Genomic DNA, 26,336 nt, shown 5'->3' with positions numbered 1-26,336 from the left:
TCTGAAGCACAGAATAAAAACTACAGGATGAGATGATCCCTTGAAGCTGCAATTTTGAGATTTGAATGACAGAAAAATTAGTTCAGTTTCCACTGGTTGACTCGGCTCAGAGACTCTAACTAGATGATGGCTGCAAGATAAATCTTGACAGGCAACTGAGCCATGAGAATTGTTCCCCTGGGAACTGCAATAGCACTAGTAAATCATTCTCATTGACTGCTGATGAGAGAAACTGGCTTCTAGGTTACCACCATCAGAGACAGGGTTGGAAACATTGACCTCAGTGTTAGCAGCTGAAGGGCTGATCATCGACCCCTTAGCCTCTGAGCCCTCAGACATATGGAATGCCCCCGGTTTGGGATTGCTGAGGACATCTCTGTGGCCCACCTCTCTCATGCACATTAATATGTCTTCATCCTTTGTTTAGCATGGGAAAAAGAAAGGGGAGGAAAACAAGCTCTTGTGGACTCTTAGTGTGAGCAATCAACAGGAAGAAATGAGGAATGGGACAAAAAATATCATATTTATCAAAGATTTGTTTTGAATAACCAGCCACTCTGGGTAGCAGGCAGCTGGAAGCACATTATGAAACTATTACAGTATTCATACAGAGCTATGCTAATAGTGAACACAATAGTGCAGAAAACCCCAGTTGCAGAAATCATCAACTTTTTGGAGATTTCAGAATAATTTTTTTCTATTAAGGAAGTATCTCGACCTCACACCGATCTCTTTACTGAGCCTCTCTTGGGACTGGTGTTTACACAAACAAACACAGGAAGCTCAGTGAGCTGATCAAAAGTTTTCTCCTTACAAAAGGGTCCTATTTATTGCATTATCTTAATTTGTTCTTCATATGTGACTGTGTCTTACTCTTCTGGGTGAATTATTGCTGTGTTCTGAATGTTTGTGCCCCTGCCCCCATCCACTTCTCAGAATTCATAAGTTGACATTCTAATTCCCAAGGTGATGGTATTAGGGGGAGGGGTCTTTGTTTGGTGATCAGGTAATGAAGGTGGAGCTCTCATAATGGGATTGGTGCCCTTATAAAATACTCCCATGGGACTTCATTCACCTCTTCTACCACATGGGGACACAGTAAGAAGGTGCCATCTATGAACAAGGATGCAGGCCTTCACCAGACACTGAATTTGCCAGCATCTTGGTCTTGGACTTTCCAGCCTTTATAATTGTGAGGAATAAATTTCTGTCATTTATATACCACTCAATGTATGGCATTTTGTTATAGCAGCCTGAACAAACTAAGACAGTTATCAACACAAAACTCCACTATCTTGTTGGGGAATGGGGGGTGGAAATGAGCCATTGGAGGAGCTCAGATGGATGTTACAAGTGCTGTCTCTTACCCAAAAGAGTTCAGCTCTCCAGGAAGACATGAGAAAGAAGGTTGGAAAGTTGGACTTAGCTTCATCTCTTCAGAAGTCAGGGACTCCTGACTACCATCATGAAGGAACATTTCATCACTCTCTTCAGAGGACAGGCCACTGTAACTGGTTCTAGGAGTCATAGTAAGACATCAAACCTTCCTTCACGTAGTTTATAGGCTGTTCTGCCTGGCAGGATGTACATGCATCAAATGGGAGAACCCAATAAACAAATGAGCTGACCAGCCTTCCCAGGAAAAAAACAAAGCCCTCAGATATGTGACCCACTGCACTCAGGCCCCATGTGGCCAGAAGAACCATAAAGTACCATATACAGTAGCACAGGCACTGGAGACATGTCAAGATGTGGATGTGAATCCAGCTTTATCACATATAAGCTTCATGATCTCCACAATACTCAGTTGCTCAGTTTTTCCATCCTTGAAATGGAAATAAAATCTCACTGGGCACATGGAGGCCTGAAAGAGATGATGTATGTTGTAAAGGTCCTCTCACAGTGCTTCATGCATCGTACACCCTCAATAAATAGTAACTTTAATTATCATCAACCTTACCCAATAAATTGCTGAATGTTATAAATTAGCCTAGTGATTCTCAAAGCTGAATATGCAATAGAATCACCTAGAGCTATATTTTCAATAATCTTCATGGACTCTACCCAAGACCAGCTGCATCAAATGACTCAAATTACTGAGGATGGAATGTGTGTGTGTGTGTGTGTGTGTGTGTGTGTGTGCGTGCATGTGTCTGCAGGCGTTAAGCTTTCTAGATGATTCTGATACATGATTCTGATATAGCTCATGTCTGGACTAGAATTTGAGACCCGGTGTGCATAACTGGAGACAACCTACATATGCAAATGTAGTTACCACCAATCAGAAGCCACAGTCACATACCCAGCGTGATCTAAGAGAATAAGGAGAGCAGAGAAGCAGAAAGGAGACACAGAGTCAACACATGGTGACCATCTCAAAACCAGTCTAACCTATGTCAACTGAAGATGTTATTTATTAAGGCCCTTCTAAGCACAGTCTACAAATAATTTGCAAATCTCTCATTATTAAAGGGCTTAGCTGAAAGTGCTAAAACTACATAGCTAATACATGCAGGGAAATAAAAGATTCCTTTAGTAAATTTAGGCTACATAACAATTTAACTTTCTTTCCCACATTCTTTTTTCTTTCAGGAATGACTCTCTATCGGCACTCATTTTAAAAAATTACATAGCCTACGTTTGCCACCTACATTGAAAGAATCATTCCAGGGGTGACTTTTTATCAAATTTAGCAGTGTACTGTGTAAACCAGAAACCATCTTGTAGAAGGCAGAATAGAGAAATGGCTACTGGTGTGATCTTAGAAACTGGGAAAGGCTTTCCCGACCCCCTTTTCTTTGTTTTCTAATGAAAAAAAAATGCCTTCAAAGAATTAATATTTTGTGCTGTGCTTTTCAATTCTAGCCACGTACTGTTATCTCCTAGGGAATCTTAAAAAATTCTGAACTCCAGCTTCAGATATTCTGATTCAGTTTAGTTAGGGTGGGACCCAATTATTGATTTTTTTTTTTTTTTTTGAGACAGAGTCTTGCTCTATCGCCCAGGCTGGAGTGCAGTGGCACAAGCTGGGCTCACTGCAACCTCCGCCTACTGGGTTCAAGCGATTCTCCTGCTTCAGCCTCCTGAGTAGCTGGGATTACAGGCCCACACCACCACACCTGGCTAATTTTTGTATTTTTAGTAGAGATGGGGTGTCACCATGTTGGTCAGGCTGGTCTCGAACTCCTGACCTCATGATCTGCCCGCCTCGGCCTTCCAAAGTGCTGTGATCACAAGCATGAGCCACGGCGCCTGGCCAATTATTGATATTTTTAAACTCCTTGGAAGACTCCAATATACAGGCAAAGTTTACAATGACTGCTTCAATGAAAATTTCAAACCCTGTTAAGAACAACGCCATATTCTCTCACATTGAGAGAATATTTTAAGCTATTAACAGCTTCTTAGGCACTAGTATTTCCAACAGTTTCTTCTGTGAGGTACTAAAGGGTTGCCAGAGAAAATATAAGACGCCTGGTTAAATTTAACTTTCACATAAACAACAATTATGGGACATACTTACACCAAAACACTATTCATGATCAGAAATGCAAATTTATCCGTATGCTCTGTGTTTTTATTTGCTGTATCTGACAGACAACCCTACAGTAAGGGCATTGGGAAAACTGGACAGAATCTTCTAGTAGAATTGGGAAAAGAAAGAAACTGTGGACATCTGTTGGTTTTTCTTGGCATTCTTCTCTCATTCCACACATTAATTTTCTTCAAGGAACACCCCTTCCCTCCTCAGTCTATGTGGTTCCAGTGGACACATAGTCTAGACCTGCCAAGCGAAGCAGTCCTTCTCCCTGGACACAGTGATCAGCATAGGCATGATGGGCGCTTAAACCGGCCAAACCAAACAGACACCATTCCAGAACTTTTTTATGTAACTGTGGCGCAAGAGGTACTCTTTCTACAAAGGTAGCTGAGAAGATAGACTATAAACCAGGAGCTACTGGGGGTCTCCTTACCATCATGTATGAAGGGCCTCTCTGCATAAAGCCAATAAGAAAGAGCAGAGCTGGGAAATGAAGAGAGTCCAAGCCCTAATGGGCCCATAAAGGAAAATTGGATATCCACATGCAGAGGAATGAAACTAGATCTTTATCTTACACTGTATACAAAAATCAACTAAAAATGAGTTACAGACTTAAACATAAGACCTGACACTGTACACCTACTAAAAGAAAACCGGGAGAAAGCCCTATGACACTGGCCTAGGGCCTAGGCAATGATTTTTTTTTTTTTTTTTTTTTTTTTTTTTTGGAGACAGAGGCTTGCTCTGTCACACAGGCTGGAGTGCAGTGGGGTGATCATGGCTCACATCACATGGCAACCTCCGCCTCCCGGGGTAAAGCAATCCTCTCACCTCAGCTTCCCAAGTAGCTGGGATTACGAGCATGTGCCACCACACTTGGCCAATTTTTGTATTTTTAGTAGAGACACGGTTTCACCATGTTGATCAGGCTGGTCTCAAACTCCTGACCTCAAAAGATCCACTCACTTCAGCCTCCCAAAGTGCTGGATTACAGGTGTGAGCCACCATGCCTGGCCGGCAATGATTTTTTGAATATGATCCCAAAAGCACAAGCAACAAAAGCAAAAATAGCTAAGTGGGATTCCATCAAACAATACAGAGTGAAGAGATAATCTATGAAAGGTGAAAATAGTTGCAAACCATACATCTGATAAGAGGATAATATTAAAAATATATAAGGAATTCAAACAATAGGAAGAAAACCAATAATTCAACTAATGAGCCTGTGGATCCAGCCATACCTGAAAATCTGTATCTTGCACTTTTTGTGATGCCAGTCAACTATCTTATTATCTAGCGTATACCAATTTGAGTTAGTTTTCTGCCATTAACCCCCAAAAGAGTCCTGAATAATACATACAATGTTACAGATTGAAAAGCTGGAATCCCAAGATAAGGTTTCAACCTATAAATGACTATGTTTTTTTAAGCCTATGAAATGGTTCTTCCATATGAAGCAGTGTTTAACTCCCCCAATAACTTTCACTGACCCCCACTGTTCCTAATTCACTATTTCATCCTCTGTACCCCTCATAGCTTCTACTTTCTGTCATGTCATATCTCACACGTTATAGCTATTTATACCCGTAGCCTCCCCCAGATGGTTTCCTGATCACTGTATTCCTAGCTGGAGTCTGACACATAATAGGTACTGAATGAATGTTGCTTAAATTAAAGCAACTGTATAGGCAGGCTGTGATGATGATGTCTTGGAAAGCTAAGTTGAGCCACAGGTTGAAGCTATTCCAGAAGTGAGGGAAGGTGGCAGAGGAGAGAGCTGACCCCAGTTGCACAGAACTATTGCTTCCATCAACCATCCCTGCATGTGTGGAACGGGACCTAAGCTTTGGGCTTTGTGTTTAATCTAACCTCCAGTGTCATCAGATTTTTTTTTTTACCAAATGTATTTGAACCACATACACTATTCAGTTTACAATTACATTCTAGAATTCAGTGGCCAACAGTCATTTCCAGGTAACCTGAACAAAAATGGAATCAAAGTTAGATAATTAGCTTTTTCCCCATGGAAATGGTCCCTAGTTACTGAGGTCCACTATGTGAAGAAACACAAAGGGATGTATTACGCAGATGACACATGATAGGGTGGAATCTAATATTGAATGGTTTGAAGTACTTGGCAACCCTAAAAGGATAAAATGTCACTCAGAGTACAAAATTCTCCTGCTTATGTGAAGGATCAAGTAGTCCTGGATTTCCTATCAGCTAATTGCAGGATCCCGAGTCCGTTTTTATAGCTGTGCTTGCAATGGCAAAAATAAAAGGCATGCTGAAGAGTAGTGAATGATGTGATTTTTTTTTTTTTGGCTTCGCATTCAGATTGGATGCCATGAGGACACAGTCTCCTAAAAGCATGACATCTGACTTGCTGTCTCAATGTGCATCTTTGTAGACTGGCACAGAAATTCCATTTGAACTCCCTTGTGTTTTTTATAACTATAATGAAAATCACTTTCCCTCTCAAATTAAACTCATTACAAGCTCTGCACACCCAGTGGGGGGCCTCAACCTTGGCCACTAAGAATTCTACACTATCAGGATCTATGGAAGTACTTCCGGTACCCAACCTGACTGTTGATCTAGCAAAACTGACTGGTACTTCCTAAAGTCATCAATTAACAATAAGTGAAGCCTTAATGCAGCAGGAACCTCTCACTCTCAGGCTAATCAACACTTTGAAGTGGCAAGGTGTGCCATGGAGCTCATGTTCAGAGGATTCCCTGTGAATGAGTAGCCTCTCATCTTGGGGTGACATTACAGGCAGTGTCAGCCCCTGTCTGAGCATCTTGACTAGAATCTGCCACATCACAGGGGCACCAAGACGAAAAGTCTCCATGTTCCCCTTTAGAACTGCCCATCATCCATTTTCTCTGGGAGATTTGCTTGCTAGTTAGTAAAACCATCCGGAGCAGCCGTGACAGGGATAATTACAGAGGAAGACAGCTCCTCACACAATTGTTTTAAATAAAGAATGGGAGGAAAGCATGGGGAACAAAGAATGCTCCAAAGGTTTGACTTCAAATAGCATTAAAGGAGGACAATTTTATTTTTTTATTTTTATTTTTTTATTATACTTTAAGTTTTAGGGTACATGTGCACATTGTGCAGGTTAGTTACATATGTATACATGTGCCATGCTGGAGGACAATTTTAATTTCCTGCATGAGTTTATTAGTATCCATCTCCTGACCTAAAGGAGTTATCAGGATAAGAGAAATTCCTGGGAACTAGCCACATCTGACTGCTACAATACCATAGATCCTGGACAGATTCCAGAGACCCTGAAGATCTAGTGGAGGAGAGCATATGTCCCCTTTCTTCACAGAATCAAAGGATCTGAAGTGCCAGGAGCACTTTTAAGTCCACACCAGGCAACCTTCCACCCAACGCAACATCGCTTGTCACTTGGTCTTGCTTTGAGTATTTCCAATGATGGGGAACTCTCTGCTTTTTAAGGGAGCGTGATCTTTCAAAAAAACAGTTCAAGCCAGGCACAGTGGCTCATACCTGTAATCCTAGCAATTTGAAAGGCCGTGACAGGAGGATTGCTCGAGGCCAGGAGTTCAAGGCTTCAATGAGCTATGATGGTAGCACTGCACTTCAGCCTGGGTGACAGAGCAAGAACCTAAAAAATAAATTAATCAATAAAAATTTAAAAATACACAGTTCAGTTTGTGAAAAGCTCTTTTTAGGAGACTAAATAAAATCTGTTTCCTAGTAACTTTCAAATATTTGTCCTGGTTTTACCACCTGGAATAACATAGCACTAATTTAACTCCTCCTTCAGATAGTCATCCTTTGACCAGACAGGGTTGCCATGTCATGAATATCTCCAAGTGTTCCGTATATGGGTTAGTTTTCAGTTCTACATCATGCTAACTCACTGCTTCAGTCTCTCCAATGTTACTAGTGCTTTTAGAAACTCTGGCAAGCATCTTTAAAAAGCAAGAGGGGTTTTTCCCTGTATCTGCCCAACCTAGTTCCTTAACCCTGGGAGGAGTGCTGCTTGAAGTCACACACCCCAGTGGCTCAGTGAGCATCATACATGTTATTTATAAAGTGAACATCATACAGTTATTTATACAGTGAACATCATACTATCAATTGTGTAGTACAAATATTGTAATTGTAAAGTACAATGACTGGGCCAGGCGCGGTGGCTCATGCCTGTAATCCCAGCACTTTGGGAGGCCAAGGCGGGTGGATCACCTGAGGTCAGAAGTTCGAGACCAACCTGGCCAACATGGTGAAACCCCATCTCACCAAAAATACAAAAAAAAAAAATTAGCCAGGCATAGTTATGCATGCCTGTAATCCCAGCTACTCAGGAGGCTGAGGCAGGAGAATCGCTAGAACCTGGGAGGTGGAGGTTGCAGTGAGCCAAGATCGCGCCACTGCACTCCAGCCTGGGCAAGAGTGAAAACTCCGCCCCCACCCCCCAAAAAAGTACAATAACTGACTTTGTTCCTTATTCAATAAACTTTCCTAAGGTGGCACGGGGGGTTGTGGAAGAGTTAAAAGAAACAGCAAGAAATAACCCAGGAGATCCTTGGTTATTACTTCTTTGAGGCCAACAAAAAATAATCCATTTGGTTGGCAAATTACCATTTATTGGAGAATAACTGCTGAGAAAATAGAAATAATTTGGCAGCATGCTGGTCGCAGTTGGCTATTCTTGGGAATTCTGCTGTTTCCCAGAATAATACAAAAGTAATCTGGGACTGTCCAAGACACAAGGACTCTCAAGCAGGACAGTGAATTTGTAGTATTCTCTTTTCATGGTGTGTAGCATCACAAATGATGCTCTCACATAAACCCATGGGTGGCCCTCAAATGTCCATGTGTGTTTCTTTGCTGGTAACATGACTCAGGGGGCGTTCTGTGGCTGCGTTTCCATGTCCTATGGGCTCCACCCTTTTAAACTGAATTGATTCACCCTTGAGGTTAAAAATCAGTCAAACAAGTGTTGACATGGTCTTTGAGTCTCTTTCCTGCAAAGACTAATCTAACCAGCTAGACTGCCATTGATTCCCCCCTCCCTTTGCCAATATTGACAATGGAGGGCAAACAGTATCTCAGGAATAGATCTGTCCATTTGCCTGGGCCCGGAGCCCCAGGTCAGCAATGTTAAAGCCCAACACACCAGCAAAGGTTAAAAGATAAGCCCCCAGTGTATTGAGCTGTGTTTGTTGTTTTGACAAAGTAGAGAGTTTAAGGACATAGAAGGCAGTTCATTTCTCCTGTCAGTGTCACTGCAGAAGATGGATGTTTTTTGGGAACAGGAGCCAGAGAGCCAAGAACCTTGGCATAAGGCCAAACCGTATTGTCCACATCAGTGATTAAGGGAATCAACCCCTAGTACTCATGCTGCTGAGCTGACTTATAAGAGGCTGCAATCAGCAATCCAGAGCCACAGGGTGGCTGGCCTGGGGCCTGGTCTCCATCAAGTACTAAAGTCAGCTGTTCTGAGATTCTTCCAAACAGAAGGCCAGGTGACCAGTGAGGCTGTGGCCCAGCAGAACCTATGTCTTGGGGTTACAATGATGGAGTGAATCAGGGCTCTCTCACTGTTTTCTGCCCTGTAAGTGATCTATTTCACAGCATCCCTATGAGAAATGGGCGTGGACACAGTGCTGCCCTGTAGACTCACACTGGATAAGTCACAGCAAGTACTGCTTGAGGATGTCATTTATTTCCTTACATTGTGTTGATTTTGTGCCGAACACTGGCTTTAAACAATATCGTAGTTTCCAGATTAGGAGGAGAATGAGTGCAAGGCTTTCAGATAGATATTTAACAGTACTTGAATGTTTTCTATATATTCTCTCTATATAATATATACACATATATATATAAACAGACATGTTGTGTATAATGTATAACATGTTATATATACATAACATGATATGTATATGTAAACACAGATATACAACATATATACACATATATACACACATACACATACATACATATGCATGTTTTATTATTACAGTACATATATAATATTTTATATATTTGTAGTAGTATCTTCCAGACTTCATTTTATATTAAAATAATTCACAAATGTCATTCTCTTTCCTATTTATTATCAGTGCCTCAGGGGCAGGGGCCATGAATCCCCCCAGAGCATTCTAGGATGGTTTCTTATACATTGTAGGCATTCCATCAGTATTAGTTCAATTGTCATTTCAGTTGGATGGGTCTATACCCGCTACTGCTCTGTGCTGTCTCTTTATAAAGCCATTTGCTACACCCGATTTCCTGCCCATTGTCTGGGTAAGCCTATTTGTCTTTCTTATCCCATCTTTTTCATCCTTTTTTCCTAGAGAGGAGGCCAATTTTGTTCTTTCGCCTATCATCCCCTTCCCACAAAGAGGGAACTTGAAGCTACCTCTTGTTGCAGCGTTTACTCCGTAACTCCAGAAAATTACTTAAAGCATCATCGGCTAAATACTGCGCTTTGAGGGTTGAAAGTGGTCATTTGGTTTTATGAACAAGGGATGCAACTTGCTTACTTCTCTTCCTAGAACTTTAAACAGTAGAGATTAACTGATAGCTCATTGTAGTTTTCATACAGGCTTAGCAGACTTGCAATTTTGTAACCAAATGCGCATCTTCTTCACTAAAATATTCATCACTGTACTTAGTTTCCACTTTTTGCCAATTTGGTTTATATCTCTCATTTGTCATGACTAATAAAGAAGAAATGCCCTCTTCTGCTATCTCTGCCTACTCCTCTAGTTATTGCTGCTAGAGGAATAACAGCTAGAGGAATGCAATGACATGTATCCAGTAAATATTGTCTCTTAGAGTAATTCACCAAGGAGGCCTTCCTCCATGAAATTAATCTCTTGAAAAATACTGACAATTTACACTTGGAGTCTCTAAATCATTTTGCCTACTAGCATTTTGAAATGCTTAACTGATATATGTAGAATGCCCTGCATTAGTAGATACTAAATAATTATTTATTGACTTAATAAATAGAAAACCTATTTTAAGGATCCTTTACCATCCAATCCAAGCCCTTCTGACACCCACAACTTTGTTAATGCTTCTTATTTCTACTAGACTAGACAGCCCCTGTGGGTGTCTTTTTAAAAACACTGTAATTAGATATTTGCTTGTTTATTAATATGACAAATATTTAATTACTACTCTGGATGGCACTTAGTAGACACACAATGAACAAATAATTTGTTGAATGAATTAATGGAAGAGTAGTGAGAGATCTAAATACCATGTCCTATAAGAGACATTTGACACCACCGCAAGATTTCAACCCAGAAAGAGAGGCTCTTAGAAGCCTTAGAGGCTCCGAGAGGTTTTTAGACACCTCTCTAAAAATATTTGAAGGATTGTCACGGATCTTGTCTTTTTAAAGTTTGATATGTTTTTTATCTTTTTTTGTTAGTTTGCTTTTTTAAATACTTCATTAAAATATTATTTAACTTGATTAATAAGCTTTTTGGCATTGCTTTGAATTCTGTCCATAAGGTAGGTGCCCCAGTAACCTCACTTAAGACTGAGCCCCACATGTGATATTTACTCTACGGGCTCAGTAATTTCCCATCTCCACATATTCAAATCATGCATCTTTCGAAGCTCACATTAGGGTTTTGAGGGAAGGGTGTGTGAAGACTCTTAGTTGGCACTTGGATCGGGGAACCAGGTATATTCAAATGACTTCTTTATCACAGAGGCTCAACAGGGAATATGCAAAGGGAACGATGACAGATCAGATTGGAACTCAAAGTCATCACTTAATTTTGATCTTATGGCAAACAATATTGGAACACTGGTGCAGATTCAAGCCCTAAGGAAGACTTGGCTATGGACTGTGATGGTTAATACTGAGTGTCAACTTGATTGGATTGAAGGATGCAAAGTATTGATCCTGGGTGTGTCTGTGAGGGTGTTGCCAAAGGAGACTAACATTTGAGTCAGTGCGCTGGGAAAGTCAGACCCACCCTTAATCTGAGTGGGTACCATCTAATCAGCTGCCAGCATGGCTAGAATATAAAGCAGGCAGAAAAATGTGAAAAGACTAGACTTGCCTAGCCTCCCAGCCTACATCTTTCTCCCATGCTGGATGCTTCCTGCCCTCAAACAACAGACTCCAGGTTCTCTAGTTTTGGGATTTGGACTGGCTTTCCTTGCTTCTCAGCTTGCAAACAGCCTATTGTAGGACCCCGTGATTGTGTGAGTTAATACTTAATAAATGCCTCGCTCTCTTGGAAAACTTAGTCACAGACATGGACACAGGGAGAACGCCATGTGAAGAGAACCAGGGAGAAGATGGCCATCTGCAACCCAAGGAGAGAGTCCTGGAACAGATCCTTCCCTCACAGCCCTCAGGAGGGCTGCCAACACCTTGATCTCAAACATCTAGCCTTCAGAACTGAGAACATAAATTTCTATTTTATAAGCCACCCAGTCTGTGGAATTTTGTTAAGTTATAGCAGCCCTAGAAAACTAATATGGACTTTTACTCCACTGTAATACCAAAGTTATATCTTACCACAGTCATTCTAAAATGAGGCTAAAGTAACCAGGATACAAAGGTCCTTGAGAGGAAGAGACTAGCAAGCAAGATGGCAGCCTCTGACAGCAATTATCTGTTCAGCCTACACATCTGTTGGTGATAGGATTGCTGGAGATGAAAGAGAGTACAGTGCCCAGATCAATAGAAATTTACCTATATGGAAACAGGAAAGGAGAGAGACCACCGCATCATGCATTTGACCTAACTTGATGTTCTTTGGCCCTACCCCCTAGGAAGTGTGAGCCATCCATGGCCCAAGGTTTAATCAATTCTGTATACCTCCCCCTCCAGAGAAACGAAAAGATGGTGGAGGAAGAAAAATAGACTTCTTCCTCCCTAACGCTCAGTTCAAATGTTACTTCTGAAAAAAGCTTTAAGTTTTACACTCATCTTCATTCCCAAAGCTGGAAGTAAATTCATTGATCTCTAGACTCCCACATCATTTACCAATTTCTTTTTTCCTATGGAACTTAGCACTCTTTTATAACTACCATTTACTGAGCCAGGCAACAGGAGTCATTGGATCTTAAAAACAATCCTATGGGGCCAGGTGCAGTGGCTCACACCTGTAATTCAAGCACTTTGGGAGGCCGAGGTGGGTGGATCATGAGGTCAGGAGTTCGAGACCAGCCTGACCAATGTAGTGAAACCCCCGTCTCAATTAAAAATATAAAAATTAGCCAGGTGTGGTGGTACGCGCCTGTAATCCCAGCTACTGAGTAGGCTGAGGCAGGAGAATCACCGGAACCCAGGAGATGGAAGGTTGCAGTGAACGAGATTGTGCCACTGCACTCCAGCCTGGATGACAGAGCAAGACTCTGCCTCAAAACAAATAACCAAAAAAAAAAAAAAAAAAAAAAAACCCAACCCTATGGATTAAGTATTCCCCCACACCACTGTAATAGGTCTTAAAATAACTTATTTCAACAAACATGTACAGAGAACCTAGTATGTTTTATCAAATCTGTATACCTGAGGGCCATAAAAATGCCCTCAAGAAGAGTCAAGGACATTTATGGAGAATGCAGTAGAGACAATTTTTTCATTGAAAGTGGTTAGGTTTTCTCACTGTGAAAAAAAAATGTAGTAAGATAATTGACTCTGTAATCAGTGACCACAGCATGAAGCCCTTCCACACATATTCTGTTCCATCAGGAGACAGGCCAGAAGCTGTGGGCCTCTTGGAAGGAAAGTTTCACTGAGCTGATGCAGGCTTTTGAGTGGCTACACTTGGGAACTCATTCATTTCTTCTGTTTAGAAAAATGCTTATAATATTGATGTACTGCTAGTCTGACTGATGACTTAGGGAAATCAACAAAAGGAGGCTCTCTTCACTCCTCCTCCCACCCTAAGCCCTCCAACCTATACACAGACACTAAGCAGCCACCATATTTTCTCCTTTAAAAGCATTTTTTCCCTTTTTTTAATTGAAAGTTTTGCTTGGAGTCTAAAATTTAAATCTACGCTTCCACCTAGAAGAGCTCTTCTGGACTGTCGAATTTATAAGTTCAATGCTAAACTTCCCACAACAAAGGGATCACAGCACATTTAGAAAATAGCAAGGGAAATAACACTGAAAAACCTTTCTTTCTCTGTTCTGGTCACTTAAAGAATAGACCAAGAGCAGCCAGTGTTGTTTAGAAGCACCTATTGGCTGGATTGAGAAGCTATTAATTTAATCCAGGTGTTACATTGGCTAGAAGTTCTTTCTTTAAGATAACATATCCCTGATGATCAATAATGGCCAGAATTTTCAGTTAGTTTTAAGTTCCTAGGTCTTTACAATAAGATTTTAAAAATCTTCCAGCAAGAAACTCAGTTTTAAGATATGTATCAGTCATGAAAGTAAAACTAAGTGGATTTCTCCATCCCCTCTCTGGGCCTGTTGCCAGAATTAGCCATTTTATTAAAGGACACTTTTCACAATGCTTTCAGTTGACTTTTTCTTTTTTCAGGGATGAGGGTGTCATGTTATAGAGGGGTGAAGGCCAAGATCCTGGATTCAGACTACCCACGTTCAAATCTTGGCTTTGCCTCTGACTAGCTGTGTGGATTTAAGCATGTTGCTTAACTTTTCCAGGCCTCAGCCTTTCTTCTCCAAACAAAAGTACTAATTATGGCAACTCTCTCTCTCTCTCTCTTTCTGATTTTCAGTGTGTGTGCACGAGTGTTTGTTACCTTCTGCATGCATAAGTTACCTGGAAAAAACCCCAGAACCCAAGAAGAAATGAAAAAATTGAAAACAGAAAATATAGGTTTTGGTAATAGCTCTCTCCTTCAGCAACCGTGACCTTGTGCCTATCTTTCTGTGCCTTGGTTTACCCTTTTGGAAAATGGAGAATGGTTGCTAAGTTAGGAGAGGTCTTCCCTATAGTCTCTTCTTCTTCAGAAATATCATAACAACTTCATATCTGTAAGTGGAATATAAATACAATTTTAGGGATTGTGGCTGGGCCTGAATATTAAATACAAGAATAATCTTAGAGCAAGGAAAAAAAATTAATTCCACGTTTGAAAGACTTCTCTAAAACCCAAATTTGTATTCATTTAGTAATAAACCAACATTTCCAATATATGTATATTTATCAAAAACTATTTTAATTACCAATTTATCATGATGTATCAAATGAAAATTGTATATTATGTTAAAAGCAAAAGACAAAAAAAGCTATTAAAATAAGGCTTTGTCAGCCTGTACAAGACTATTAGGATAAAGGCATAATTTCTTGACATTTTTTATGTATACAAAGTAGTTCAGAGACCTTACCATCATTTTGGACCTCTTGAGGTTAGGGAACCCCAAGTTGAGAGCCATTTGCTTATAAAACCCTGAGTCAGTGCTGAGAAAGCAATAATGGCCTGCCCACAATTGTGTAAGTAATAATGATATTACTAATCATTTACAAGAGCCCACTAGGGATTTCGGAAATAACCTCAAAGCAATTAAATAATGACCTACCTTTGATTATATCTCCAGCTTTGAAAGCAAAAGGTTAGAGTTCCTATGCCAAACTGATGTGGAGGGAGTGACAGAGCACGGTGGCCAGCTCTCTTCCTGAATACATCACATAACTCCTACCTGCTTAATCTCCCTTCCGAGTGCACTTCCAGAAGATGGTAATCTTTATAGCCTTTTAACATTTTTATAACGTCTTTTTTCATTCTAATTAAAACTATTGCTCAGTGCAGAAAACTTGGAAACTACAGAAAGACATGAGGCTACAAAATGTTACCCATAATCCCATCATGCTCCCCAAAATTACTTTTAACTTTTTTGTGTTTGTCTCTCTAATTTTTCTCATAGAAATGTATACTTTACTAAAAAAGCAACAAACTATTAACATGGCTGTTTCACATGCATTTTAATCACAACACATTTTGAGCATGTTTTCATAACAATAGGTATTTTATATGGTTGTACAATCTTTTATTTAACTAATTTCCTTCTGTTGGACATTTAGGCAGTTCAAAGTGTTTCACTCTGTAAATAATACAGAGATTCTGTTATTTCATTCGCTTATTGACACCCCCTTAGTACGTCTCTTTTCATAGAAAAAGCAGTTCCTTCCTACTAACATATTTACATTGATAGAATAAAATTTTACAAAAGGAAACAACATCAACGACATATACACGGTTCGATTTTGCAGATATTTCCCCCTAGAACTATTATTTTAATTTTTATTCTCTTTGGAAATATACTTGAAAGTGCTATTCACAGCTCAAAAGTTACTGATTTTAATAATATTTACATATTATGTGTAATAATAAATACATCTGATGATATTTTTACTTGCCTTTCTTTGATTTTTAATCAGGTTGAATATTTTTAATATGGCAATTAGTGATTTCGTATCTATTTTTTATTGAATCACAATATATGTCCTTTGAATATTTTTCTACCAAGATATTAACATTTTCCCTTTTTTTATTGTTTTCTTTATTGGCATATTATTGTATTGTCGTATTATTGTAGTTATCTCTACAACTTGGTAGATACAAAGCTAGCTCATCTTTTATAAAGATTGCCTTAAAAAGTGTCTTATGTACATATACAAAATGGACACTTTTACATAAATTGAATCATACCATGCATGACATGATTTATAATGCTATTTTTTCTTGCTTCTCTCCACTCCTCAAGTTCACCCACATCTTCACCGACACACCCACAATAACCCATGTTAATGACCTAGTATTTATTTTTCTTATTTTTCTCAATTTTCACAATTACATTTCAATATGTACAGATAAAATATATACATGTACAGGGTTTTGTCATTTATGATTTCACATAAATGATAGTATATGAAACATTTTCTGCATCTTCTTTTACTCTCTCAAGGATACCTCATAAAAATCCTGCCAAGGTAATTGGTGTAATTCTAATTCATTCTTCTTAATAGCCACATAAGCTTCCCTGGGGTGGATGGACCACAATTTATTCAGCCATTCCCCTATTACTGCCATTCACTTTGTTTCTAAATTTTTGCAACTACAAATGGGGCTGCAATAAACATCTTTGAGGAGATGTGCTTACTTATGGGTGTTTTTATTTTGATAGGATCGATTCACAGGACGAGTATTGCTGAGTCAAAGAGTATGTTCAATTTATTTTTATTTTAATGGATGCTGCCAGATTGCTTCCTAAAAAGGCTATAACAATTCATAGTTCCACTGGCAATGTATAAGAAATTTCCTATATCTGCATTAGCAATATGTATTATAGCTCTTTTCAATTTTTATAAGTCTAAAGAGTGGAAACATATGGTCGACCATTCATGAGCTCAAATGACATACGATTTATTGAACATTTGAATTTCACATCTCTAAATCCATTTATTTCTTAGTACTTTTTAAAATTTTTTCATGTCAACTTGTATATTTTCTGTATACTATAGAGTTTAATACTTTGTCAGCTGTACTGCAAATAACTTTGTTCCAGAGTTCACGCATGTATATATACTTTGCTTGTGGAAGTGTTTCTTAAATTCTCTGTGCCAAAGGCCCAGTATTGGAGAATATTTCCAATCTATAGCAAATCGTTGTTTTGTAAAACACAAAATCACACACTTGGATGTCATAGCAATATCGAATATCTATAAAAGTCCATAAATGCTTATTCTCAGTTTCTGTACTTGCCTAGGAATGGGTTGGTAGCACATGGCAGACTGGACAGCTCTACAAATTTACAGACAGGTCTAAGTGACACTAGTTTGTGTCATCCTTTTTTTTAATCAAAACTTTCACTTTTACATAGTCAAATATAGTTCCTTCTATAGTTTCTAGACTTTGTCTCTTAAAATAGTTTAAGGTCTGTTTCTAGGAATTATATTGCTAAGATGATTCTATTTAAGTCTCAAATACATGTAGATTGTTTTTCTAATTGTATCCTATCTTTTCCCCTTTTTTGTCTGGATTTTTTAACCATATGGGATGAAGTCCAGTGCTATTTTCTTTCAGAAGTGCTGCCGTGCTACCTTGGTCGTTGCGGAAGATATTGTGATCTGGCTCATTCAGCTGCCACTCCCTTCTAGTTTGCCTTCTTATACAGTCTGAGGCTAAAGGCAAAAATCCTGCATTCTTAGATCCAGTTGTACTATTGTTACATATGAGATGAACATGCCAGCAAAGAGACACACCCAAGCAAGTCTTACAGCAGAGAGGTCAATATGATAAGTAGTTGTACAAAAGAATGTTTATTCTGTTAGAAAGCACAGTGAAATTGTCTGGGCACAGTGGCTCACACTTGTAATCCCGGCACTTTGGGAGGCCAAGGCTGGTGGATCACCTGAGGTTAGGAGTTCAAGACCAGCCTGACCAACATGGTGAAACCCTGTCTCTACAAACATACAAAAAAATTAGCCGGGCATGATGGCGGGTGCCTATAATCCCAGCTACTCGGGAGGCTGAGGCGGGAGAATCGCTTGAACCCAGGAGGCAGAGGTTGCAGTGAGCTGAGATCATGCCATTGCACTCCAGCCTGGGTGACAGAGCGAGACTCTGAAAAAAAAAAAAAGAAAGAAAGGAAAGGAAGGGAAGTGAAGGGAAGGGAAGGGAGAAAGGAATGAATGAAGGAAGGAAGGAAGGAAGAAATAAATAAATATTTTGGACCAGGGACGGTGGCTCACACCTCTAATCCTAGCACTTTGGGAGGCCGAGATGGGTGGATCACAAGATCAGGAGTTCGAGACCAGCCTGGCCAACATGGTGAAACCCCATCTCTACTAAAAATACAAAAATTAGCCGGACATGGTGGCAGGTGCCTGTAATCCCAGCTACTCAGGAAGCTGAGGCAGGAGCATCATTTGAACCTGGGAGGCGGAGAGTGCAGTGAGCCGAGGTTGCGCCACTGCACTCCAGCCTGGGTGACAGGGGGAGACTCTGTCTCAGAAAGAGAAAGAAAGAAAGAAAGAGAGAGAGAGAAAGAAAGAAAGAAAGAAGGAAAGAAAGAAAGAAAAGAAAGAAGGAAGGAAGGAAGGGAGAGAGAGAGAAAGAAAGAAAAAAATATTTTGCTCTGTTGGGGTAGCTGTGAGGGGATTTCTCAAGTTCTTATATCATGAATTCCAATCAATAAGAGTAGCAGCAATGCTACTTCCGTTTGAAATGTCTCATGTATGGTGAACCCTCTTCCTGGCTGCATAACATCCAAGCAGTTCTTTCATCTAGAAATCTACCTAACCCATCCTAGTAGATCCCCTTCATTTGAACTAGCTAGAGTAAATTCTATTGTCTGCAACAAAAAGCCTTGACCAAAAATCATATATTAAATGATCTCATATACTGAGACACTTTACTATAGTTGCTCTTTTGTTTCCTTGATCCATTTTGAATGGATTCCATATCATTAAGTTCATACCAGTAACACTGATCTTACCATGTCCTGAGATGTTTATCTTATTTGCTCTTCTTAGGAATTTATACTTTCATTTGGACTTTAAGATAATTGTATCACCTTAAGTCAACAAACAGAAAGAGAAACAGAAACAGAAACCCCAGCTGAGTAAAAGTAAGAAGCTTCCCTAAATCCAAGCTACAATATATGAAGACAAAGACTGAATGAAGAAATGGAAAGTGACTCAAAAGCTAAGGAGAGTCAAACCAAGGCACTCATGGAGTAGCATACTAATCATCAACCTGAGGACCTTGGAAAACTAACAAACCAATGGCACTAGGTCCAGCCAAAGATCATGGGGGGAGTGCTATATAAAAGCATATAAAAGAAATAATTAAACTCCTAAATATCCACCCCCTCCCCTGCTCCAACAGAGTTAGGCAACAACCCTTCTTCTTCCTCTGTAGGAATGGGAGGTATATTCTCTAAAGAAAATGTCCTACAGAACCTTTGCACTTGGTGTCACCAGACATAGAAACAGATAGAGATGAGGTTTAGGGCAGGAGTCAGCAAACTTTTTCTGTGAAGATCCAGATAGCAAATATTTTAGGTCTTATGAGCGATCTGGTCTCTGCTGTAACTATTCGGTTCTGAAATTGTATCACCAAAGCAGCCATAGACAACACTTAAACAAATGGGTGTTGCTGCGTATCACAAAACCTTTACAAAAAAGATGGTGGGCTGGATTTGGTCACTTGCCCATAGTTTATAGACACCTGCTCTAGGGAGGTGCCAGGAGTTTTAAGAAAAAGTCTACATGCTGAACAGGGAAGCTCTCAGTCATCTTTCTCTGACCTCTTCCTCTGTTAGATTTATTGACCACACCCCACTTTCTACTAGCCTTCATCCTCCCCTTTCCCTTGCCAAAAAAGTAAACTAGTAAAGAGGAATATTATTCTCTCAGTCCCTTTTCCAATGGTGCCTCTAATTTTTCCAAACTCTTACTGAAAATTGACCTATTCGAACTTCCTACTTCTTGAGTACAGTTTGGTGAATTATGTTTTGTTAAGAAATAATCCCCTTTTCTAGGATTTTAGAAAATCCTAGAAAAAGTATTGCCATAGGAGTTGGATGTGGGGTTTTTATGAACATTTTAATTTTCTCTATATCTGTGAAAATATCTCCTTTCTTATTTTCAATATTGTATATTTTTACTCTCATTCTTTCTTTTTAAGTAGTCAAATTCACAAGAAGTTGATTTATATTGTTGGTCTTTTCAATGAACCAGCATTTGAATTTGTTTATTCTTCTTATGATTTGTTTCCATTTCAATAAATACTTGTTAAACAAATAAATGGCAGTCATCAGCAAATAGTTTGTTGTTACAGATCATCTGAGAGAAAATGTGTTGAGTGAGAAAGAAGGAGCCCTCTTAAGAACACCAGTATCTAAGGGTTGGGCAGAAAGAAAACAATAACAGAAAAAAAAGGAGATTGAGAAGAAACAATCTGATCTGATTAAATTGGAGAAAAACCAGAAAAGCACAGTGTCACAGACACCGAGATAAAAGTGTTTTAATAAGGAGAACCTTGTCAACAGTGCCAAATGCTGCCCAGAGGGGATTTCTTGCCTAAGGACTTAGAAGTGTTCCTTAACATGAGCTACAAGTAGGATGACCCTTGCAAGGGCAGGAGTAAAAGTCAGATTTCAACAAGTAGAAGTACAAGAAAAAAGTGAGAAAGTAAAGATAACAAGTAAAGATTACAGATAACTCTCAAAACAGATCTTTGGGGACAATAAGACATGCAATAGAGAGAAACTTTTATAAAGATTTGAAAATCTCAAGCATATTTAAATATGGACAGAAAGAAGCCAGTCAAGGGTTGGGTGGAAGATCCAGAGGAAGAAATGTCAGGCAGAGCACAGATGCAGGTATTAGACCCACATCTCAGAAGGATGCCCCTTCCCTTATGACAACAAGGCAGGAGGATAAGATATCTGTGGACCAGTGTGGGTGAGCATGTTTTTATAGACATAGCTGGAAGTATCAAAAAACTAAAGGATTTGAAATCGCTACAGTAAGTTTTGGAGGAAAAAGATAACTTAGGAATGGAGAAGAATGACCTGTCAGCACTGACAGCCTTGTTAAGCTTGGAGACCACACAGTTATGAAAACACCAAGCCTAGGGGTGAGGGTAAACAGAGGATGGATCCAGGCTTGCCTGTTGGCATGAGTCCCAGGTGATAACCAGTGATACCTGGGAGATTCTCACAGCTCCTCTGGCTCTGCCCACTCTGCACCAAAGCAGCCACAATGCAAAAGCTTTCTCTTCTACTTTTTCTACAGAAGGGAAAGAAATAAGCCTCTACTGCACTTATTGGAATAAATTCCCTTTCTGCTTCCCAGTGCCAACTTTTAAATCATGGGCTTGAGGAGTGAAGAATCCTAAGGTTTCCTTCCTCGTACTGAGATGGGATTGTTCCCTTGACCCCCTTCATGGGCAGAAATTGGAGTGGCTCCTTTCACTCAGCCGGCCTCTGGCCACTCCAGGCAAGAGGGAGCAGGCAAGCAAGCAAGTCCAGGAACTAGAGGGAATGAAGGCTGAAACCAGCCAGTCGCTCCTCTCTGGTGGGAGCAGGCTCTGTGCCGCCCTGCAGCAGCGTCCAAGTCCCTGCTCTCCCAACACCTAGGTTCTTGTCCAGTGTCCAGAAAAAATCAGGTTGCGCAAATGGATTGAAGGGTAGTGTATGTGGAGGATTTTATTGGGTGATGGCTGTCATCAGGATGGGAGTTGGAAAGGGGATGGTGCAGAAAGAAGACGATCTTTCCCTAAGCCACACCTCTGAAGTTATCCATGTCTATCCATAGTCTCCAACACTCAGCCACTCACATCCCCGATGTTCAGCAGCTTGGATCCCCAATGCCCAGCAGCTTGCATCCCCAACCACTTGCATTGACTATTTGCATCAGCCACTGTGTTGCTCTGCCAGCTGAAGTCTTTTCATGGGCACAGGATAGGGGCACGGCAGGCCAGAAAAGCAACATTTGGGCAGACAAATAGGGTCAGCTGTTTGCACTTAGGGTGGTGGTTCTAGGCTTAAGGGTAGGGTCTAGTGGGGAGCCTGGAGCCCAGCCATTCTATATCATCTCCCCTCTCTGAAGAGGCACATCTAAGTGCCTTTAGAATATGGACAACGACCGGTCTTAGCTACTTCCTGCTGAAAGGGGACATTGTTTGCAGAAAATGGCAATCAGATTCCTCCCAGAGATTTACCTAAGGATCCCCGGCAAAAGGGAGCCATCATCCAAGGCTCTGGCTGCCTGCCTATTTGGAGCCCTGATGGCCTCCAGGAGAGAGAAAAAACAAGCTTTACAAGGTTAAATATGCATGGATCAAACGTGCATTATGCAAGGAAAGAATTTAGTGCCAAAGATTACAGAAATGAGAAGTGAAATATACTAACAAGATTGTACCCCAAGCTGTCTCACCCTGGTGAAAAAAATTAAATCTTGTATGGGAGTGGTTACACTTTGAGAGAGAGAACTGTTCTTGCCACATCTGTAGTGGTTAACAGGTGAACGTTAGGGATTCTGGGGTTCATGGGCTTGCACGGTGGTCATTAAAGCTTCTGCCTCTTTCTTATATCTAAAAGACCAAGGTGGCCACTTTCAGGAGATCGTCTAAAGTACTATCTAGACCCAGGGTCTGTTTCTGAGTAGAAACTGGAGATGATAAAGTTTGTTGGTTGTCCATTCTGAAAGACAGGCAATTTGGGGCATCCCTCATTCCCTTCCTTCTTTCAGCAAAAACTTGGGGTGTGAGGGAGAAAGAAAGAGGGCGTTCCCCCCTTTTCTTTTCTATCTCCATCCCCGAGTCCCAGTGACCTTGGCAGGTGCCACCCATGGGTGCCAAAGCGGCTTGCACCGATGAAGCAGGGGGGCCTAGCGGGTGGGAGTACCCGCTCTTATCCACATACACCCTATCTCCCCTGCTGTCAACAACTTTAAGTTCCCTGGGCCTCACCTATGCCATGGAGCATGGCCTTCTTCCATGAAGCAGGGTTTTTGTTGGCAGGAATTGATCCTGCCCATTTACACTGTACATGTTGCCTGGCTTTGGATCCCTCAGATCTCGTTTTCCTTTCCAGGGCCTCAACCCGAAGCTTGGAATCAAGTTTGAGATTAAAAAAGGGTATTTGAAGGGCTGCAGAGATTCACTTAGATTAAGTCGCATAGGCTTTGGCAAATTTACAGCTACCAGCCACGAAGGTTTCCTCCTCTGTCATTTTCCTATCATAAGCAGAGTGCTGAGGTGGGAAGAGAACCCTCTCCCTTAGAAAAACAGAAAAACAACTTAAAGGGCATAAGGGCAGCGGGTGGGGTTGAAGGAAGAGCCTCTGCTCTGTGGAAATGGGTTCCTTTAATCACTGTATCCCTTCCCCACTTCAGACCAGCTAGACCTCCATAAAGGGAAAAAGAGCCAATATTCCTTTTACCAGGCGGAAAGACAGAGGTGGCAGGGTCTTGAAAAAAAGGCAGATCCGACAGGCCCGCATGTTAACTAACCATCTGTTGTATCCCAGATGGGCCCCTAGATGAGATGGGATTGTTCCCTTGGCCTCCTTTGTGGGCAGAAACTGGAGTGGCTCTTTTCAGTCAGTCCGCCGCTGGCCACTCCCCACGAGAGGGAGCATTGAGAGCCAGTGATTGTGGGAACCGGAGGTAACAAACGCTGGATCTGGCCAGTCACTCCTCTCTGGTGGGAGGAGGCTCTGTGTGTGTGTGGCCCGCAGCAGCGTCCAAGCCTCTGCCCTCTTGGCACCTGGGTTCTTGTCCAGCATCCAGGAAAAATTAGGTCACATGAACGTATTGAAGGGTAGTATAGCGTATGTGGAAGATTTTATTGGGTAATTGTTCTCAGTGGGATGGGAGTGGGAAAGGGTATGGTGTGGAAAGGAGATCTTTCCCTGGGGCCACACCATCTGAAGTTAGCCGCTTCTATCCTTAGTCTCCACCACTCAGCCACTTGTATCCCCAATGTTCAGAAGCTTGTATCCCTAAAGCTCAGCTGCTCGCATCCCTAACCACTAGCATCATCCATTTGTGTTGCTCTGCCAGTTGAAGTCTTTTTATGGGCACAGGATAGGGGCGTGGCAGGCCAAAATGCAACATTTGGGTGGAAAAACAGGGTCAGGTGTTTTCACTTAGGGCCGTGGTTCCAGGTTTAAGGGTGGGGTTTAGCCAGGAGCCCAGCCATTCTGTATCACTACTTTGGAGTGGCAACACTGGGATAGGCAGCCTCTGATAAAACTATCCTTGACCTGAAAAAGCTAGAGATAAGAAGGACATGAACTGAGATGGGTCTTTTGTCACATGAGCCAGGTCTTATTTTTCTTTATTGCTGTAGAAACTGTTCATCTTGGCTTTATTTTCTGTGAGTTATTATTCAATTTTATAAAAGAAACACAAACATGTTATGTATGTATGTTTATATGTGTGCATATATATATGTGTATATATGTGTATATATATGTGTATATATATGTGAATATATATATATATTCTGTGCAAAGATCCTGTAGACAAACTAGTTACATGCATAGGAAAAATACTTAATGGATATATGAAATATGATAGTAGAAAATGAAAGCTTTTCTTCTTCATATTTGAGCCATGAACATGTACTCATTTGTAATGAGAAGAAAATCAATAAAATGTATTTTTAAAGTCAACACATTTGAACAAATATTTTTCTAGCAGCCACGTTCAAAAATAAAACCATATTCTGGTCTCATTTCTTTGCATTCAGGAAGCACTTTTCAAATATATCTTCGACGTTCCTGATTTGATTTTCATAGAATAATTCTGCTTTGAATGAATTTTTAAATTCCATTAGAGCATGTTTACTTACCTGAAATTCTTTCCTTATCTAATTTCTTTATAATTTCTGATTTATCTCAATCTGTTCCCCTCTCAGCTCAAATTTCTTATCATTCATCTTTCATCTCATTTGTCCATGTTTCCTTGAGCCGTGAGAGTACAAGGCACATGATGGTGAATAGTTTCTTCTGTTTATTTCAGTAATATTTTAAAAATGATACTTCCTTCTATTTTTTCCTTTATGTTATAGCATTACTTCATAGGCTCCCTACTGGTTTGCATTTAATTTCCTCATACTTAAATGATAGGAGATACATCAAGAACTATTTATTCCAAGATAAGGCATTCTGCACACTGTCTGCTTGCAAGCTGTTAAACGCAGGGTCTGAGATCTGAGCCTCCAATTTTGAACCAGTTCAATGATTCCCAGCATTGTGGGAAGAGTGGGCCAGAGGAAGTTCCCCTCAGCCAGGAGGTGTTCTGGTTTTCAGTGAAGTCTGTATGCTGGGGGCCAGACAGTATAGCTTGACTTCCTTTTAATTTCTTTGGTAAGAAGTCCTAACCCAGTGATGAGAAGACCCTCCATTGCCACCATGCTCAAGAACTTCTGGTAGCAGCCCTTGACCCCCTGACCTCCAGCTGAAATTTCTTCTGACCTCCTCTGGTTACTTTCCAGTGCCACCCCTTGCAACTCCAAAGAAACTGACTCTAAACAGAGGTTGATCCCCAGCCACTGCTCTGGTGGAGCTGAAAGGTTTCCATGTGGAAGCCCCTGACCACCACCAACCAGTTCAGGTGAGAGACCTGCATCCTTTCCCCCTTTTCTTTTTACCTTTTCTGAATCCTATTCCTTTTTTCCTTTTCCTGAGTTCTTTTTTTTTTCCTTTTCCGCCACCGCTAAGCCCTTTGTATGGTGTTGATGCCTGTGTCCTGGACACAGCTGCTCTTAGATCTTTCCTTCCTCTTGTTCTGGGGTGTCACCCTTGCATCCCTCCTATTCAGTAGCTGCTACAGTCCCCATCAAAGTTGTCCTAGAGCTCACCCTGCAGACACATAAGATTCTAAGAGGAGTGTTTGCCCACCTTACATCCTGTCTCCAACTCCACTCCTTGCCTCCAGGTGAGGGGTGCTCATGGAGTTTAAAATCCCTGATTTCTGTCATTTATCAAGCCCCGTTGACCTTTTCTTCATATAAACCCATCAATATTTTATCTAGAAGAAACCACTGTACATTTCTAATATGTCATTCATATTCTCCTAGCTGTAGTAAGAATGCAGATATGGTGCCTAAGTTTGAGGCAGGAGAATAGGGTCTGGAGGCAGGGAATCTAAGGCCAATTCATGCTGACTTCCTAGAACTAAACTGATAAGGGAAAACCCCAAATTTTCACGCCTAAGTAACAAAAGGACCAGATGCTACTCACTTTGCAACCCCACCACCTCTTCTGCACGGCAGATGGAAATATTAAAGTACCTCTGATTGGTTGCTTTCCAAAACCAATCAGATGGTTGCAT

At 40.7% G+C, this 26,336-nt stretch overlaps 1 long non-coding RNA gene across 9 annotated transcripts in view; it reads right to left on the bottom strand.

Annotated features, from left to right (window-relative positions):
- LOC107969247 (uncharacterized) overlaps nt 1-26,336 on the bottom strand; it is a 310,186-nt gene that overhangs the window by 186,823 nt on the left and 97,027 nt on the right. For 5 of the 9 annotated variants that reach the window (XR_008540459.2, XR_010153260.1, XR_010153262.1 and 2 more), the window contains exon 3: nt 7,067-7,184. The exons of the other annotated variants lie outside the window; for them this stretch is intronic. This is a non-coding gene — a long non-coding RNA (uncharacterized LOC107969247). The remainder of the gene's footprint in view (nt 1-7,066; nt 7,185-26,336) is intronic. 9 annotated transcript variants of the gene reach the window in all.

The sequence above is a fragment of the Pan troglodytes genome, chromosome 19 (genome assembly GCF_028858775.2).
Source record: "Pan troglodytes isolate AG18354 chromosome 19, NHGRI_mPanTro3-v2.0_pri, whole genome shotgun sequence".
In the NCBI taxonomy this organism is placed as follows: Eukaryota; Metazoa; Chordata; class Mammalia; order Primates; family Hominidae; genus Pan; species Pan troglodytes.
The sequence above is the reverse complement of the archived record's forward strand: the minus strand, read 5'-3'. Positions and strand labels throughout refer to the sequence as shown.